This window comes from Scylla paramamosain, chromosome 1, assembly GCF_035594125.1.
Source record: "Scylla paramamosain isolate STU-SP2022 chromosome 1, ASM3559412v1, whole genome shotgun sequence".
Lineage (NCBI taxonomy): Eukaryota > Metazoa > Arthropoda > Malacostraca > Decapoda > Portunidae > Scylla > Scylla paramamosain.
The window spans coordinates 40,290,193-40,296,733 of record NC_087151.1 but is presented as its reverse complement, the minus strand read 5'-3'; the positions used below and the strand labels follow the sequence as shown (position 1 = coordinate 40,296,733).

The window sequence follows — 6,541 nt, the reverse complement described above, 5'->3', positions numbered from 1 at the left end:
CCTCCCTCCATCACCGTGCCCCAATCCACAACAGTGTCTACGCCAACCATGGTGCTTCCTTCCACCACATTATTTCCCTTCCTCCACAGTTTTTCCCTTCCACAACAATGCTTTCCCTTTACTTCAGTGCCTTCCTGCACCACAGTGCCTCCCTCCTCCACGGTGTCTACGGTGACACCGTTGTGTGCGTCTCACACCACAACGAATACGGTCGTACCCGTTAATACAATAGTGCCTGTGACTAACGGCGTGAATGTGACCCTAGGAGTGCCACCGCCCACCACTGTGCCTGTGCCAACAGCGGTGTCTCTTACTCCTACATCATCTCCAGCCTCCACGGTGTTCCTCACCACCGTCAGCAACACCACCACGGCGCCCCATATCACCACGACCAAGACCACGGTGCCTCACATAATTACCACCACCGCCACAGTACCCGACATCACTACCACCACCACCACCACCACCACAGTGCCCCTCTCTCACCACCACCACCACTACCACCACCACCACCACCACAGTGTCTCACATCATCACCGCCACTACAGTGCCCCTCTCCACCACCACCACTTCCACCACTACCACCACCACCACCACCACCACCAAAGACCCGCGCCACATCCCTTGCAGTCCCTGTATCAGGCCGGGACTGAAGGGCGAGCCACTTCTGCTCTCCACGCCCAAATCCTTCATGGGGCCTCGTCCGCCACCCCACACCTCCGCCTACACCAAACTTCACGGGCACGCCCGCCCTCAACACCTACGCGAGTCCTCACACCACAGGCCACGCCTCTCCACGTCACGCCCACCACCTCGAGGCGAGTGGTCAGTCCGCGGTGTGAGGGGAGGCCGTGGTCCTGGTATCGCTGGGCCCGCTCCTCTCTCCCCGCCCTCTCACGCCCGTAAACAGAGACACCCCGCCCATCACCTCACAGCAATTCCTAGCCCCACCACCACCACCGCCACCACAACACACAACTCTCACCTCTCTAGCATCACCACAACCACTGCATCACCACACAGCCCACACACCACCACCACCACCACCACCACCACCACCACCACACCTGCTCTATCACCGCCACCACTACTCTACCCACGCACCACCACCACCTCCACCACTCCTACCATCCCCCATCACAACCACCACCACCATCACCCACTCACCACCATCACCACCGTACAACCTTCATCACCACTCCTACCGCCACCACTACAGCAACACTAGCACCACCATACACCTGTATACACCTCCCTCACACACAGCTGCCGCTCACCTTTACACCCTCCCCCCTACACCCCCGACCCCTCCTCTGCCTCCCTCTCTCATCACACCTCCCTTCCCTCCGCCTCTCCCGTTTTTCCTCCCCCGACAAGGGAGAAATGGAGGGAAATGCTTGGAGGATGGGGAGGAAAGTGGAGGAGTGGATAATAATGTGGAGGCGATGGAGGAGGAGGTGGAGGTGGATGTTGGAGAAATGGAAGAGGACATGCCTTATGACTTGTCCCTGAGGAGAATGTGGAGACCCTGGTGATGGAGGAGGAGGAGGAGGAGGAGGAGGGCAACCTTCTCACGTCCTTGCTGTGCTCACTGAAAGGAACAAAACTTCTGTACCCCTATAAAAAAGAAAAAAAAACTAAAAAATTCTTAAAATGTACGTGTGTGTGTGTGTGTGTGTGTGTGTGTGTGTGTGTGTGTAAACTTCTTGCTGCCCCTGTCTCTCTTTCCTCTCTTCGTAAACAGACTGTGATACCCAAGATTGTGCGACACAGAACATAATAAACTTTTGTATCTTACTATAAGAATTGTTTTTGTTATACCACCTGCCTGTATGTCTGTATGTCTGTCTGCCTGTCTGTGTACATACATGATTACCTCAACCCGTTTATCTTTTCGTCTGCCTGTATGTCTGTCTCTTTAACTCAGCTTACCTGCTTTCTGTTTTCTGTGTCTCTTTCTGGTGTTGAATAGGTGATGGTAATAGTGGTTGGTAGTGGTGGTCGTGGTAGTAGTAGTGGTAGAGATTTCTAATATCTAATTAGTGGATGATGATCAGAAATAAGTAAGGGAAGAAGGAAAAGAAGAAAGAGAAGAGAGAAAAAAAAAACTAGAGGAGGAATAAAAGACTAAACGTAGGAGAGAGAGAGAGAGAGAGAGAGAGAGAGAGAGAGAGAGAGAGAGAGAGAGAGAGAGAGAGAGAGAGAGAGAGAGAGAGATCACCGGATATTGTGTGTGTGTATGTGTGCTCCGTCACTCCTCTCCTCTCCCTCCATCCCCTCTTCCCCCCACCAGACCACAGCAAGACCTTCAAAGTCCCCAAAAAATCATGCCTACAAAACAGGAGTTACCAAACTGGGTCCGCGTGTCCTTTGGTGTGTCTTGGTGCTCCCGTGACGGCTCCAGGGATGCGGTGTCACGGAATGCTTGAGAATTACTGAAGAAGAAAGAAAACTACACCAACCATATTTAAAACCACTAGAGAAAAAGAGAGTGAGAGAGAGAGAGAAGGAGGGGGGAAAGAGCCTGTAACTCAATTTTACATAGCGAATAATTTAATGAGCATCTATCCACAATTTTTGCGGTATTTATTTATTTATTTATTTATTTTAATGTAGTGTATCACGCAGGTGGTGATGGCGGTGGTGGTGGTAATGTCTGTATTGTTTATGACGGCTATGATGATAATGATGATAATGGTGATAATGGTGATGATTAACAAACCACACTTCTTTAACTAGTGTCCTTACATACATACATATATACATTCGTACATATACACATACATACTATATACTCGTGCGCGCGTGAAATTTGTACGTAAAGTCAACACGTGCGGAGGGAGGAAGAGTGAGGAGGAAGGGGAGGGCGGGATTGCGTGCGTGAGTGCGTGAGTGCGTGGTGCGTGCGTGCGGTAATGGCGGCCACGCGTTATTTCCGGCTGAGTCGTCGGCGGCGCCTGGGGATTGGCTAATTGGCGCCAAGATCGAGGACGGTGATTGGCTAGCGGCACGTGTGACGTCACGGCCGCCGCTCACCTTCCGGCCTCACCTGTAATTGTCTCCACGCCCGCGAGGAAAAAGTGGGCGGATTTCCTTCCCCGTAAGAGTGAAGCGGCGGCGAAGAGGCAGCGTATCGTGAACCTTATGGTGAGCACGTGCTGCAGGTGGAGGAAGAGGAGGAGGAGGAGGAGGAGGAGGAGGAGGAGGAGGAGGAGGAGGAGGAGGAGAGGGAGGAGTACAATCGAGAAGTGATGATTTCTTCCCTCTTCTTCTACCCTTCCCCCTTTTCCTTCCTCCCTTCCCCCTTCTCCCTCCTCCTTCTCTCCTCCCCCTCCAGGACGTTTACCTCCCAAACCTCCTCTTTGTCTCCACCTCAGCTCAGTTACACCTCACCACACTTCTCTCCATTCCTTCTCTCTCTCTCTCTCTCTCTCTCTCTCTCTCTCTCTCTCTCTCTCTCTCTCTCTCTCTCTCTCTCTCTCTCTCTCTCTCTCCATTTCATCCTGTTTCAGTGATTTTTTCAATCTTCCTTTTCTTGTTTTTTTTTTTTTCTCTATTATCCTCGTCCTCGTCCTCCTTCTCCTTCTCGTCCTCCTAGTCCTCCTCGTTGTCGTCGTGGTCCTTCTCTTCATCCTCCTCCTCCTCCTCCTCCTCCTCCTCCTCCTCCTCCTCCTCCACTATAATTTTCTCCTCCACAAAGCTGAATATGAACCAGTAAATTCTCTCTCTCTCTCTCTCTCTCTCTCTCTCTCTCTCTCTCTCTCTCTCTCTCTCTCTCTCTCTCTCTCTCTCTCTCTCTCTTTCTGGTGCCACATTTTCCCCTCTTTTCTCTCACCTTTCTTGCTGCTAATTAAATTTCACGCTCCCGCCCTCACCCGCTCCCGCCCACGCCCACGCCCCGCCCACAGCACAGGTAAGGGAGGGACTCAGGTGAGAAGTTCCCACAATTGAATTAGTGGAACCCCCTTCCCTCCCTCTTCCCCTCTCTCTCTCCCTCCCTCTCTCTTTCCTTACCTCCTTCGGTCCCTCCCTCCGTCACACACACCTGCTCAAAACAAGATGGAGGTAAAACAGACCTGTATATAGTCTCTCTCTCTCTCTCTCTCTCTCTCTCTCTCTCTCTCTCTCTCTCTCTCTCTCTCTCTCTCTCTCTCTCTTGCGAGTGTCACATGATCTTGTTGCAGCGCTAATTTCTCTCTCTCTCTCTCTCTCTCTCTCTCTCTCTCTCTCTCTCTCTCTCTCTCTCTCTCTCTCTCTCTCAGCCGGTACAAATGGAGGAAGGGGAGGAGAGAGGAAAGGGGCGTGTCTGGAGGGGTGGAGGAAAAAGGTTAGTTCATCTTTCCTCTATAGGGTACTTGGAGAGAAAAGGAGGGGCAGGGGAGGAAACTTTTAAAGAGCAAAAGACCTCCTCCACCCCTTCTTTTCCTCCCTTCCTCCCTCCTCTCCCTCTCTCCTTCCCTCTTTCCCTTTTCTTTTTCTCTCATAGAGTAAAAACAGTTAATGAAGGAAAGAAAGAAATGTTTTGTTTTATAACTGGGTACCTCGGTGAGTCTTTTTTATTAGTTTTGTTGGCCTTGGTCAGAAATCCTCTTACATGAAATAAATAGATAGATAGATAAATATATAGATAGATGGATAGAAAATAAATAGACAAATAAATAAATAAATAATCGAAGCAGCTTGTATTGGCTTGTATTGACAAAGTCAGTCAAACAGCAATCATAACATCCAGCAACATATCCCTCAACTCAGCCATTCACTCATCCGTTCATCCAGGCAGCGAGTAATAGCCAGCACACAGCCAGCAAAGCACCATTTCACCTTTCAATACAACTACACGTTCATCTATTGGTCCGTCCAGTCCACCCAAGTAGCCAGTACACATTCAGCCAACCGTTAGTCATTTCACTCTTCAATAGAACAAGTTAAGCCATTCATCTTTGCTCTTTTTTTTTTTTTGTGCACCTTCCGTGACATTAACTATTAAATGGGGAATATCAAGGAATAGCTAGAATTAAACTGGCCAACACGAAGTGACGAGCCAGTCAGCCATTATTTCACCCTTCACAAGTTAAGCCATTCATTCATCCGTCCATCCAGGCAGTGATAAGTAGCCAATACAGAGCCAGTCAGCCAGCCAGTAGTCCCGAGCCTCTGCGTCACGGTGGCTGGTGTCGTCGGGTTCGGAGCCTCACAGTGACGGGTTTGGCACCACAATGAACCGGAAGCTTCTCGTGTGTCATCCCCCAGCCGTGAGAGAGAGAGAGAGAGAGAGAGAGAGAGGAGAGAGAGAGTTATTGCTACACCAAAAAGTAAGTAGAATTTTCGTATTAACCATTCCTCGATATTCCTCACTTGATAATGTTGCGGAAGATGAAAAAAACAAACAAACAAACAATAAAACAAGGCAGAAAGTTTCACAGTTACCAAAGTTCACACGAAGGTGATAAGAACGTAACATAAGCCGCAAGAAGCCTGCAGGCCTACACGTGGCAGTCAGCCCCTGCAGGAAACACCTTCCCATCCCTCCCTGTAAATCAAATAGACAAACAAAAATCAGTGTCGAACAGAACAAAAATAACAAAGTAGAGCAGATAAATCCACTACACGTCTTAACTTCCTCGTCCCTATTCATTTATTTTTGAGCACCCCGTAAAGTTTATTCGTCTAGCGTCGTGCCTCGCTGGTGTTTTGGTGACGTCATCATAGGGGAGCGATGTTCCAATGATGACGTCAAAATTTGTTTCATCTAGTGGCATTTCATATTGTATTCACGTACTCTCCCTAGGCCTCTGTGTGTGTGTGTGTGTGTGTGTGTGTGTGTGGTTATAACGTCATCACCTGAGCACTTTTTACATAAGTAACGTTAGTTATTTCCTCAGAGCATGGCACTTAGTATTTCATTAATTTATTTTCATGGTATCCACTAATATTATACCCAAGCTAATACGTATGTTCACCTATTAGACCTAACCTAACTAGTCTAAAACTAGTGACGTCATGGATCTAAAATGAAGGCTTTCACTGATACTTTATTTGGCGTCTTACAAATTCGCTGTCTTTGCTATTATTATTATTATTATTATTATTACTATTATTATTATTATTATTATTATTATTATTATTAGGTATTATTATTATTATTATTATTATTATTATTATTATTATTATTATTATTATTATTATTATTATTATTACTATTGGTGGTTGATGCTTTATTCTTATGAAAGAAACCTGTTTACCATACTCACATATTTTCTATTAGTGGGTTTCTTTGTTTGTTTGCTCTGAATAATAATACCAGACCCCCTCAGTGCAGGGGCACAGATGGCGCATGCGCAGCGACTTGCACGCAACACTTGAGACTGCTAGATTTCGCAGGAAGATCGCACGCCCCTCTGGCAGCCTCGTGGTTTCATGTATGTTTTCTTATAGATATGGGAACATGCATTTTGTGAATGAGCAAATAATTTTCTTAGGATGTTTCATCGTTGAACACAAATAATATTGTTGGTACTCGTAGCTCTTAGTGAACGGAGAT

At 47.8% G+C, this 6,541-nt stretch overlaps 1 protein-coding gene across 1 annotated transcript in view; it reads left to right on the top strand.

The window, feature by feature from the left end:
* The first annotated feature begins 4,808 nt into the window (after positions 1–4,808).
* The window catches only part of LOC135105537 (glutamate receptor ionotropic, delta-2-like), a 30,171-nt gene continuing 28,438 nt past the window's right edge, over positions 4,809–6,541 (top strand). The window contains exon 1 of the mRNA XM_064013752.1: positions 4,809–5,312. The gene's annotated coding sequence lies outside the window, so the exon portion shown is untranslated. The remainder of the gene's footprint in view (positions 5,313–6,541) is intronic.